The sequence below is a fragment of the Panthera pardus genome, unplaced genomic scaffold (genome assembly GCF_024362965.1).
Source record: "Panthera pardus isolate Hobbes unplaced genomic scaffold, ASM2436296v1 HiC_scaffold_6, whole genome shotgun sequence".
Classification (NCBI taxonomy): domain Eukaryota; kingdom Metazoa; phylum Chordata; class Mammalia; order Carnivora; family Felidae; genus Panthera; species Panthera pardus.
Window position 1 is genome coordinate 24,739,913 of NW_026526991.1, and position 13,740 is coordinate 24,753,652.

Below are 13,740 nucleotides of genomic sequence, written 5' to 3' on the forward strand. Positions count from 1 at the left end.
TAGGGCACCGAGTTAAGGAGGTAGGCATTTGTACAACTCTGTTCTTAGTGAGAATTATGAGAAAGAGAGGGGTTTAGGAAAGATTGGCTGGTTTGTAAACAGAAGTAAAAGAGGCTACAGAGTCCAGAAATAGTCGGTCTCAAGGGTTATAAAAGCCTACTCATTTTGGATCCCAAATGCTAACTATATTTGAGCAACAAAATCCCCTTCTGACTCAAGCCTACTAACAACGATCTGAGTAAGGATGTGACATTCCCATCCATGCCTATTGTTTTAGATAGTCTCAAGACAGTTACTCTCAGCTCAACAGACAGAAGCATGAGAGAGGAAGCAAATACATAAATGAAGCTTGAGAAGCATGTATAGGAAAAAACTTTGGGTATGAACTTTTGCTCATGGGATTTCTGGGAAGCAAAGATTAGCACATTCTGAATTTTTAGGGAGTGATATTGCCAAAGAAAAATAAACCTAGATTTAAAAAGCTTTTGATAGTTAGAACCTTGAACCAACCTTTGAGTCTCCAAATTTGCACAAGTAGGAAGTGGGCTTCAGAAGCTGTGTAGCCCTCAGAAAGGACAGGCTCCTCCACACCCATCTCATGGGTTCATAGGTGGCCACGGAGGATAACTGCTAAGGAAGAACCTTCCAGAAAGCAGAGAGGACTACAGAAAACAAAGGACATGGAATTCCTCCCAGAGTGGAAAATCAGGCTATAGTAAGAAAAGAGGAGCCAAGGTACTTACTCCTACTCCTAGGACCAGGTCACAGCACAATGCCTTCCCACTGGGCCTTCACCATTGTCAGTTATCCACATTGCTGTGTGTCTCTGTCTTCCCTTTCCAACTGGGCACAGCTATTACTTTATCTTGTCCTTGCCCACCACTTTATATTGGGTATGAATGGGACACGGAAGTTTGTCCCTTCAGTTCAGAGATCAACGGGCAATGAAGAAAACATCCCATCCTGATGGAGAAGGCCACACAGTACCCAGAAATGCTGGATTTTTAGATAACTGCAGTAACTGCAAGGGGCAATGGGTTGTCTCTTTTGGGAAAAGAATGAGTGTGTTGTTTGTGTGGGAAGAAGGGTTAGTTGAGTGAGGCTATTTGGTAACCAAAGAGTGGACTGTGACAGAATCTGTATGTTCACCAAAACCACTTTCTCTTTTACCTGGAAATACAGCTAGACTGTATTTAACAACACTTGCAGGTTAGATGAGGCCATGTGTCTGAGTTCTGGAAAGTGGCATGGGCAGATGTGCAATGCCTTCAGGCCTCACACATTTAAAACCTCCAACAGAGAATCCCCTGTTTTTGTTTTCCATTTGCTGGTTAGAAGAGAAAGACTGTGGGGCTCTAAGGTATAGAAAAGCGACAAAATGAAAGAAGTCTGGGTCCCTAAACTTTCTACCAAACACCTGTAAATGGGTTCCAGGCAATGAGAAATAATCACTTATTGGATTAAATCAACAACGTCCCATGGCTTATTTGTTACAGCAACTATCATTGTCCTCATACAACCTACCTTATAAGTTTGTTATCAGGATTGAATGAGTTAATGTGAAAAATGGGGCCTGGTGCCTAATATATGAAAGAGGGTGCTATGTAAGTGTTGCCTACTCTTATTTGCTTGAGAACAGGCAAAAAATCCGTCATGAACTCTTGCTTGGCAGAAAGCAGCAGCAGCAATGGAAAACAACATAAACTCAGGATAATATTCCTAGCTTTAATTGAAAATCTTGGAGTCTATAAGAGCCAGACCCTAATCCTGGGGCACACTCGGGAATTTATAATACCTCGTCTAATCCGCCCCCTGAGCCAACCCTAAATTCCATTCTTTAGTGCCATGTAAGTTTGAAAGCCAAAAAACTGTTTACTTTAGAATCGCTCAAACAAACTCAGGACAATGTGTGTTATGCAAATATTCAGGTAACTTTAAGAGCTTTGCTTCACATAACTAAAAGAAAGGTAGAGATGGTCAGTACAATAGCTGGTCACTGGAGCAGAAAATGGAGATGCATTTCTACCCAGCCAAGAACACAGCTGCAGAACTAGCTGAGTCTGGTCTAGCAATCTAAGATTAAAAAAAGAAAGAAAGGAAATAAAAAAGTGAGGCATGCCATAATTTCTTTGATCACCTTCTAAAGGGAAAGTCAATTACTGACACCTTTCACTTCCATCCTGAAACAAGTTTTTAAAAGCAAATCGTGCTATTTTATATCAGACTTTATAGCTTTGTAACATTCTGAGAAGTTTCCTTTCGTTCAGTTTGACAAATACTTATTAAGGGTCTAGAATGTGTTTGACTGTTTTTAGCATACTTGGTTCTACAAAACACCATGATAATTACAGAATGTGTTCTTTTTGTATCCAAAATGCTTATGAGTATCATAAGGAATGCCATAGCATGTGAACTATCAACAAAAGGAAGACACTACTGACTTGGAAAATAAGAATAATGTTAAAGTCTTGTGCTGTTATCAATCAATGGCCAGGTTGGAGGTGAAAAATTTACTCTTGTTTTCAAGGTAGAAAAAGGAGGGTCAGCTCATACAGCTAAAATTATTTAAACAATCAGACCCAAGGTGTTGGCTTAAAAACTCCAAGCCTATGAAAGAACAAGATAGTTGTTAGCACCCAAGGCCTTCGGTAGGTCTTTGAGCAATTAGGTTTCAGAAATATAAATGATGCAGTCTTTTGCAACATAATGAATGAAGAGAATTATTAGCTTTGTTATATAAAGAACTCCTAATCAATAAGAAAATGCAAATATTCGGATGCCTGATGGCTCTTCATTTTGTCTCAGGTCCTGATCTCATGATTTGGTTTGTGAGTTTGAGCCCCACATTGGGCTCTGAAAGCACAGAGCCTGCTTGGGATTCTAACTCTCCCCCTATCTCTATCCCTCCCCTGAGCATGCTCTCTCTGTGTCTCTCAAAATAAATAAATAAACTTAAAAAAAAATGGGGGTGCCTGGGTGGCTCAGTCAGTTAAGCTTGTGACTTCGGCTCAGGTCATGATCTTGCAGTCTGTGAGTTCAAGCCCTACATTGGGCTCTGCACTGTGACAGCTCAGAGCCTACAGCCTGCTTCGAATTCTGTGTCTCCCTCTCTCTCTGCCCTTCCCCTGCTTGAGCTTGCTCTCCCTCTCTCTCTCTCTCTCTCTCTCAAAAATAAACATTTAAAAAATTATTTAAAAAAAAGAAAATGAAAATATTCTAAAAATATATAAAAGATACAGATGGCAAATTCACAAAGTAATTAGTATAATTAGCCAGTAAACATTTGAAAAACCTGACTTTACTGGTCGTCACATTAATATAAATTAAAATATCAAATATAATTTTTCTCCAAAGAAAAGGAAAAATTTAGAAGAGTAAAATAGTAATGTGAGAGAGCTCAGAAATGGGCAGTTTCATACATGCTGGGAGAAATAGAAATTGAAGTAATATTTCTGGAGGTCAAAATGACTTTATAAGGCAAATAAACTTAAACTGTGTAAGACTTTTTTTTTAGATATATTTTTTTAATTCCAGTGTAGTTAACATACAGTGTTACGTTAACTTCAGGTGCACAATATAGTGACTCAGCAACTCCATACATTACTCAGTGCTCATCATAAGTGTACTCTTAATCTCCTTTACCTGTTTCAACGATCTGCCCCATCTCCCCTCTGTTCTCTATGGTTCAGAGTCTGGGTTGTTTTTGTTTTTGTTTTTGTTCTTTGTTTTATGTTATTTGTTTTTTTGTTTTTTTTGGGTTTTTTTGTGTTTTTTTTTTTTTTTTTTTTTTTGAGAGAGACAAAGCACAAATCGGGTAGGAGCAGAGAGAGAGGAAGAGAGAATTCCAAGCAGGCTCCACACTGTCAATGCAGAGCCCGACATGGGGCTTGAACCCACAAACTGTGAGATCATGACCTGAGCTGAGATCAAGAGTGGGAGGCTTAACCGACTGAGCCAGCTAGGCGCCCCCAGAGTCTGTTTTTTTTTTAATTTATGTTTTTAATATACCATTTCTTCATATAAGATTTTTTTCCTAGGAAATAATCATAGGTATGAGAAAACTTCAGTTACGAAGAAGGTCATTGCAGAGTTATCATTGCAAACGACCGGAAATAAATTCAACATCCAACAAGATAAGATCAGTGAAATAAATGATGCTATGCCATTTTCTAGAGTACCATGTAACCATTCAAAATAGTGTTGTACAAGGATACATATTCACATATATTGTTAAGAGAGAGAGAAAGCAGAGTACAAAGAAATACACACAGAAGCATCTGACCTGTATATGTGCTTGTGGCTGTGTGTGTGTGCGTGCATGTGCCCACATGGGTGAACATGCACATGTGTTTCTAGCTGTATCTATAGCTGTATCTATATCTGTGTATCTATGATCTTTTTTAATTAAATTTTTTTAAATGCTTATTTTTGAGAGAGAAAGAGAGAGAGAGAGAGAGCACAAGCAGGGGAGAGCAGAGAGAGAGGGAGGCACAGAATCTGAAGCAGGCTCCAGTCTCTGACCTATCAGCACAGAGCCTGATGCAGAGCTCAAACCCAGGAACTGCGAGATCATGACCGGGAGCCAAAGTCAGACACTGAACCGACTGAGCCACCCAGGTGCCCCTCTGTGATCATTTTTATATCCATATTCAGAAGGATGTTTTCCCCAGAGTTAACTGGTCATCTCTGGGTGTTAGCATTTGCTTTACTGGCATTACTATACTTAATCTCACAACAACCATGAGTTAGGTTCTATTGTCTCCTGTTTTGCTATGATGGAAACCAAGGCTTAGTGAGGTTTAGATGCTTCCCCAAGTTTCTTACTTACACAGCAAGTAAGGAACAGAGCTGACTCAAATTGTTTGACTTTAAAACCTGCACTGTGCTTTTATTAAGGACAATGCAGTGAGTTATCTGTGATGCTAAATTTACCCAACATAAATAGTAGTACTTTCTAAAAGATTAGGTCCTTCCTGCTTTTTTGAGAGGAACATAACCATTCTTTAATGAAAAGATGAGATTGTAAACAGTAACTTTTATTCTTCAATGTCCTTAGTTAGGACATTAAAAAGTTAATAACCTGATATCAGTTCTCCCATTTTATTTGCACTGGTCCTAAAATGTAAACGTTAAGGAGCCGTGGATGATTGCAGGAGCAGCATCGGCAAATTTCATGAAACTACATGTAAAAATATGGTTATATGTGACAACATGCTTTCTTCTGGAGAAAGGCTCCATAGCTTCCTGATTCTCAAATCAGATTCTCAGATCAATCAGATTCCTGACTGAAGAGATTAAGAGCCTCTATTTGATTGTTTCTCCCTTTATTATCTAACACACACCTTCACTAGGCCATGGGATCCCATTCCCTCCCCTTTTTCTGAGACCATCCTTCATGAAGTATCTTTTCCCTCCCCTCCTCTTTATACCTTCAATCTCTTTCTCTATTCTGGTGCCTTCTTATTATCCTACAAATATGCCCTAGTTTTCTTAAATTAAAAAAAAAAAATTCTTCCCTCTCCCTTAAACTGTCATCTGTCTCTTTACTCATACAATGAGAACATACTAGGTATCTACTCTGTCAACCCCTAGAAACAGAGAGAAACAAGACAAAGTCTCTGTCCTTATAGAACTTCATTTTTGGAAGACAAGCAAGGAATACCTTATCAGTTAAGAATGCTTCCAGCTATAGGGACACCTGGGTGGCTCAGTCAGTTAAGCATCCAACTTTGGCTTGGGTCATGATTTCATGGTTCATGAGTTCGAGCCCCAAATCAGGCTGTCTGCTCTCAGCACAGAGACCACTTCGGATCCCCTGTCCTACTCCCCCCACCCCACCCTCTCCCTCTGTCTGTCTCTCTCTATCTCTCTCTCTGTCTCATGTGTGCATGCACACACACACTCTCTCAAACACAAACAAAAAATATTAACATTAAAAAAAAAAAGAATGCTTTCAGCTACAAGAACTAGAACCTCATTAGCAATGGCTTAAACTCTTCTCAATAACACTAAGTCCAAAGGTAGGTGATGGCTGGCATCAGTTGCCATCAAAGCAACTGTACTTTTTTTTTAAATGTATTCCTGCTCTGGTGTCTTTAGCATGTTGACTTTTTGCCATTATGCTTGCCACTCATTGTCACAAGGTGGCCACAGCAGCTCCAGGATTCCACTTTCAGGGTGCAAAGAAGAAGGTAACAATAGAACAACAGAGGCTACCTCTTTTATGAGGAGAGAAAAAGCCTCCTCCCAAACATACCAGAAGACTGACTTCCTTCCGTTTCATTTGTCAGGACGGAACAAGGAAAACAGGCATCTGGGATTCCTGCATCTGCTTGCAAACAGGTAAGAAGGAGGCTGGGAATATCTGTGGGTTAGCCCAGTAACAATGTTCAAAACACATAATCAAACAAATAAATACAATAAACTCGAAAAGTAGCAAGGGTGTCACTTCCTACTCCTTAGGTATGGGTTGTGCATACTGACTTCCTTCCAAAGAGTACAGGATCAAATGGAGGAGGAAGGGGGGAGAGTAATTTTCTAGTGGAGAACCTAATAAACACTACCTCAGCCAGGTGATCAAGGTCAACACCAACATAAACCAAACCAGATCATAAATCATAAACCCTCGATACAATGTGATGAAAATGCTCTTTTACGTCTATAGTCTTTCTCCCTTGAACCTGTAATAATCATGGAGTCCCCCAAACTCCAGGATAATCATGAGAAAAACACCAGACAAATCTCAGTTGAGAAACATTCTACATAAGAGCTAACCTGTACTCAAAACTGTCAAGGTCATCAAAAAAACATTATCACAGCCAACAGGAGAACTCAATGCATGTACTGTGGTACCCTGGATGAGGATGGGACCCTGGATAGGATCCTGGGCTAAAACTAAAGAAATCTGAACAAAGTCTGGTTTAGTTTCATATAAGGCATCAATATAGGCTCATTAATCATGACAAATGCTCCACACTAATGTAAGATGTTAATAATAAGGGATATTGGGAGTGCAGGCAGGAGTATATGGGAGTTTCCTATATGATCTTTGGGGGTGTTACTGTAAATCTAAAATTATTCTAAAAGAATAATTATTCTTAATGAAATCTAAAATTATTCTAAAAATGTAGCTTATTTAAAAGAATAATAGGTGCTATAAAGTAAATGAAATAGGGTAATGAGAGAGAAGGGTGGGAAGGGCTACTTTAGAGGGGATAGTCAAAGAAAATCTCTAAGGAGGTGACACTTATGCTGCCACCCAAATGCTTAAATAAGCTGGCCATGTAAGAGCTGGGTGAAGAGCATTTCAGGCAGAAGGAATGGCAAACAAAGGCCTGAAGGAGTTTAAGGGAGAAAGAAGGTTCATGGGGCTGAAGCAAAGCAAGTGAAAGGAAAAAGGCAGGTGATGAGATTGGGAGATGGATAATGCTGACGGAGCCTGGTCTGCAGACAGTAGCCAGCAAGGAGTGTGTGATGTCCACAGGTCGACCTCTGGATTTGACAGCATGTGGATATCAAGTAATATAACTGTGTTAGTCTCCTATTGCTGCCGTAACAAACTGCCACAGATTTAGTGGCCTAAAATAACACAAATTTATTATCTTACAGTTCTGTAAGTCAGAAGTGTGACACGAATCTCATGGGCTAAAATCAAGGTGTCACAGGGCCACGTTCCTTCCACGGGCTCTGTTTGCCTTGCCTCTTCCAGCTTCTAGAGGCTGCTGGCATTTAGGGGCTTATGCCCTCTTCCTCCATCTTCAACCCCAGCAGTCACAGCCCTCCACCCTCTGCTCCCAGCATCTCCTCTCCTGAGAGTCTGCCTCGCCTCTTTCACTTCAAAGAACTCTTGTGATTACATTGAGCCAAACCAGACAATCCAGGAGAATCTCCCCAACTCAAGATCCTTCCTCACTCAATCATTCCTGCAGCGTCCTGTTTGCCATTGCCATGTAAAGTCACATTCATGGGTTGCAAAAATTAGGATATAACATATCTGTGGACCATTATTCAGCCTATAATAACAACAATGACAACAGGACTACAGACATCAGATTGTGGACTCTTGTCAAGTTGAGGCATTACAAAAAAAATCGCCATATACCAATTACAGTGGAAAATCATCCTCAGGTTTTAAACCGAGGAAAGGCATGATAATGGCCACCATTTTCTGTAGAGACTCCTTTGGGAGAATGCCGGGCCCCCTGAGAGATGCTGTCCTGCAGATTTCTGCCTCCCGTTGCCCCCCAGGCCGGCACACTTGAGCACAGCATAACCGCACAACCATGAGCAGTCACCTTGGATATAACCTCGTTTATGGTCTAAAAGTTTACTTTTAAAAACCCCTTACTATAGGAATCTCAAGCAAATACAAAAGTAGAAAATATACTAAATCTCCATGTGCCCATCACCCAGCTCCAACAATTACTAATACCTATCATCTATATTCCCACCAACCTCCCTCCCCCACTGGGTTATTTGAAGCAAATCAGACATCATTATTTCAATCATAAGTAAACACTTTACCCTTGATATTGGGCAGAGAAAGGTTGTTTAGGGAAGAGGCAGTGGGAATGCAAAAGTGTGCAGGGCAGAGTGGAAGTACAGAGACCCGCTAGATGGCTTGGAGTAAGACAGTAGAAGTGGGAAAACAAGAGATGTGGATACATTGGGGCTATACCGTGGAGGCAGAGCTAACAGTGATAGCCAGTGGACTGTACGTAGGCCATAAAGAAACCCATCAAGATGGCACCTACAGAATGGCAAACAATGCTATGACTTCACCAAATTCTAGTTCCTCTTCTTCCTGGGCACCCAGCAAGACTACATTTCCCAGGCTCTCTTGCAGTTAAGTGGGGCCATGTGACCAAGACTGGGCTGATGAGATTTTGTCAGAAATAGCATCTGTTACTCCGGGGCCTCAGATCTCCCACACAACCCTCATGCCCCCGCTCCTCCTTTCTCTGCTGATCAGGGGCAGAGAGACCTAGGACTCTGAGGCTGAAGTGCTAAAAGAGTGCTTCCGAAACTATATGTAGTGAGGAGCTTTTCTTTTTAGTTCTAATCTATCATGGCCTGCTACTTTTATAAAATACAGTAAAAATAATCACTGAGAAAATTACATTTTAAAAAAGACAAAATATAAGCCCAATTCTATTTTTTATTATTAGATTCAATAGACCTAAAATTATTCTGTCAAACTGCTATAATTTCTGAACACTCTCAGTTCCATAATTATCTTGGCACAAAATGGTGACAAAGAGTTCATGAACCCGCACTGGCCTATGGACCACATTCTGAGTAGCACCTTGCTAGAAGATGGCAGAGCCAGGTAGAAGAAGCCTGGGTCCTGACTGGCCGCGTGGAGCGCAAGCATCCCCTCCCCCAACACTCCTTCCCCAGCCAACATACACTGGACTCTGACACGAGTAAGAAATAAACCTTTGTTGTCTCAGGCCACTGAGAGTTTGGAGTTGTTTGTTAAGACAGCTAGCACATCCCAACTAATACATAGGGTTTTGGTCTGAGCAGCTGGCCAGATGCTAATAATTGAGATGGGAAGACTGAAAAAAGTCTTTCTCTCTCTCTCTCTCTCCCTCTCCTTCCCTCCCTCCCTCCCTCTTCTTCCTTTTAAGCCAAACTGCCTGGAAGTATAATTTAACCTTACTAAATACTTTCTTAACTTCCTATAATTTGTTTTCCACCCTTATGGTACTCCTGAAATCGCTATGCTCAGGGTGATATACACTGAGCCCCAACCATGTACCAGTTCAAAAGTCACCTCCTCTGTAAACACTTTGCTGATTCCCTCAAGAAAGGTTAGTTGTCATTTCTGTGTGAATCCTATCCACCTACACACCACTGAGCCTTATGAGTCCTTGAGGATGTATTCCCTCTCTTTATACCACCCCAACCCCTAACACCTAACTGGGGCTTGTCCAGGCTCCTTCCTAATAAGTGTTGCTAACAGACTCAGCCACTATGCACTTCCTTATGAAGCCCAGGTTTAACGCGTAGTAACCTCCAGGTAAAGTTCTAAATTTTAGCCAGAATCCTTCAAGCACTTCAGTGCTTTTCCTATGGAGAGCTATCAGGGGAAAGGTAGCAAAGAATATTTTGTCAGTTCCTTCTTTCGCTTGTTACACTATTGTTGTATTTAAAAAGATACCATCCTGGGGCACCTAGGTGGCTCAGTCAGTTAAGCATCTGACTTCAGCTCAGGTCATGATCTCGTGGTTCGTGGGTTCGAGTGTCAGGCGGGCTCTCTGCTGTCAGCGCGGAGCCCTCTTGTGATCCTCTGTCCCCGTCTCTCTCTGCCCCTCTCCGCTTGCGCTCTCTCTCTCTCATTTCTCTCTCTCAAAATAAATAAATAAACTTAAAAAAAAAGGTATCATCCTTCAAAGGAGTGTAAAACAAGATCATGTTAATTGACCTCAAGCACAGTCAGCAACCAGACTGAAATTCTTTTTTTAAAAAAGGCGAATCTTCAAGGCTGCTGTTTGTTCACACAGCAAATCTTCATTAAGCATCTACTCTATGCTGGCACGGAGTTAGATGCTGAGGATAGAGCAAGAAGCAAAATAGGTAACATCCCTGCTTCTGTTAGCTTCCTAGGGCTCTGTAACAAAGCACTGCACACATGGTGTGGCTTACAACAAACATTTTTTTCTCTCACAGTTCTAGAGCCTTTAAGTCTGAAATCACAGTGTTGGTAGGGCCACACGTGCTCAGAAACCATAGGGGAGAATCCTTCCTTGCCTTTTCCTAACTTCTGGTGCTATGCTGGCACTCAGCTTGCAGCTGGACCTCTGATCTCTGCCTCCATCCTCACATGGCATTCTCCCTGTGTGCCTCTGTTTCTGTGTCTCTTCTTTTTATATAAAAAGACACCCGTCATGTTGGGGCAGTGACCCACCCTACTCCAGTATGGCCTCTTTTTAACTAATCATACCAATAACAACCCTATTTCCAAATAAGGTTATATTCTGAGGCACCAGAAGTTTACAACTTCAACATATCTTTTTGAGGGGACACAATTCAACCTACAACACTGTTTTTGTGTTTTGGGTTTTTCTTTTTTAGTTTGTTTATTTTGAGAGAGAGAGAGATCATGCACGCAAGCAGAGGAAGGGCAGGGAAAGAGGGAGAAAAAGAGTATCTGCACTAATAGTGGGGAGCCTGCGTGGGGCTTGAACTCTCGAACCGTGAGATCATGACCTGAGCCGAAACCAAGAGTTGGTTGCTTAACGGACTGAGCCACGTGGGCGCCCCTAAAACACTGCGTTTATAGAGTTTATAGCTTAGGAAGGAGCCATAACTCGACATGAAAATGCCATTTGTGGTAAATGCTCTAATGGTAACAAGAACCGGGAAGACATTATAACAAGAAAACCTAAGCTAAGGTAGTAGTCAGGAGGAGATAGTCAGGAAAGAAGGAGGGAGTCAGGAAAAGTTTCTCTGGGGAGGAGAAACTTGAAGTGAGGCCTGAAGAATTTTCAAGCTGGGAGCATTCCTGGGCATGGAATGACAAATAGGGAGCCCCAGGCTGAGGAGAAATTTGACGAGGGACACATAAAAGACCCTCCAAAAAGGACAGCTAGAGAAAACTTGAGACGAAATAAAATCTCTCTCGTTTCATTCACTTCAGTAATCTGAATGGCCCCAACAGGTTGTGTGCATAGGAAATTCAGTTACTCCACTGAGTCTATGAAAGAAGGAAGATCTGTCCTATCATCAGGTTCCCCGACTATTTTAGTGATTGTTTTGCTTAGTCTTTTCAAGACCGTGTTGAGTGAGCCAAATTTCACTTACCGTCTTCTCCCTTTGGGAGCTGGCTGAGGCCGCCGGGCGTTTTGTCTGACCAGGCAAATGTGATAGAGTCACTTCCAGTTTGAAATGTTTGAGAGAAACATATCACATTTACAAGATTTCTGGATTAGCGAACATCGATTTGAGTGTACGATTTCAGTCAGTTGCTGCTGGAATCATTGTGAGTTTTCAGCCAAACACTGTTTAGTGAGCAAACCTCTGAAAGTATGCTTTTATACTTTCCACTCACCCCCCAGAAAGTCTCCAAAACCCAGCTATCCTAAAGGGAGTTAAGACTTCCTGAAGCAGTAGACAAAGAATTGAGTGTTAGCTTCTTGGCCAGGTTTGGATTACCTCCGAAGGCAACTGGGCCATCGTACGTGGCATATATTTTTAGAGTTAGATGGGGAGAAGGGGAGGGCCTGTTGTCCCGGGAAAGGCTGTGCTGTGGCTGGGTGTGGTAGGAAGTCACCCTCCCTCTTTGGGGACAAAGTGTCCCACCCTAAGCCGGATTGTGACATATCACAGCTCAGCCTCCCAATTTCACCCACTGGCCTCTTTCCCATATCATCCAAGGTCAGAGAGACCCAAACCAACAGAGGTGACTCCACAGCCCACAGGAAGCTGAAGCTGTGAGAATAAGGATGTGCCACCCCGTGCACGTCCCCAAGGAACTGTCTGTGCACCGGGCCAGGGCTGCTTCCGGGCCAGCGGCCAGGTCTACCACTGAGGGCCAGGTGGTGTTGGAGTTGACCCATTACCCCTCCTCCATCACATTTTCCAGGAAGGGGTGGGTAGGGACTGGTGGTAGGTGGGGACATTGTCGGCAATGAATGTTGGTGTTTTTTGAGTGGGAGCCAAAGCATTGTGTGTTTCTGGGGGTCTGGCAGACTGCCTCCATTGAGGGAGACACACATGACAAGATCGCCACCTCGGCCTCTAGCAGATTTGTTTGAACTTTGCAGGGTAAGACGGACACTGGGGTGAGTTCCATCATGAGGGTCAAGCCTTTCTCCCCCTTCAATCTTCAAGCAAATGAAGGAAAGGGGCTGAATGATGGGCTTCATGAAGTGGGAGGGTGCTGTTTACTACCAGCCCTGTCAATTATTTCCAGGGGTTAGATATTGACACAGAGTTCTTCTCCTTCTATTGCCCTGTACATGAGTCTGGATCTTAGCTGAAGCAAGTGGGCATTAACAGTGGTCCAGGGCCCCCTGAGTGTCTCAGTTGGTTAAGCGTCCAACTTCGGCTCAGGTCGTGATCTCGCAGTTCATGGGTTCAAGCCCCACGTCGGGCTCTCTGCTGACAGCTCAGAGGCTGGAGCCTGCTTCGGATTCTGTGTCTCCCTCTCTCTCTGCCCCTCCCCTGCACTCGCTTGCTCTCTCTCTCTCTCTCTCTCTCTCTCAAAATAAGTAAACATCAAAAAAAATATTTTTTAAATAATGGTCATCCAGCCCACAGCCAGGGTAGCATAATCAAGCTGTGTTGAGTTCCTAATTGTTTGTCAAACCACTTTCCCACTGTGATTAGTCTTCTTTCTCACATAGACTTCAGTGGCCTAAGAATAACTCAGGAGAACAAAAGCAGGAGAAGAATGTCAAAGTCCAGAATGGCCAGCTTCTAGCAACTCTCCAGGATCTTTTCTTTTTTATTTTTTTTTTTAAGTTTACTTATTTATTTTGAGAGAGAGAGAGAGAGAGAGAGCATGCATGCACATGCACCCAGTGGAGGAGGGGCAGAGAGAAGGAGAGGCTAAATCCCAAGTGGGTTCCACGCTGTCAGTGCAGAGCCCGATGCAGGACGCAAACTCAGGGACAGTGAGATAATGACCTGAGCCAAGACTAAGAGTCAGACGCTTAACCCACTAAGCCACCCAGGCGCCCCTCTAGGAAATTTTCTACCAGAAGTGGGTCTTGCCAGCACAGAATGTTCTTC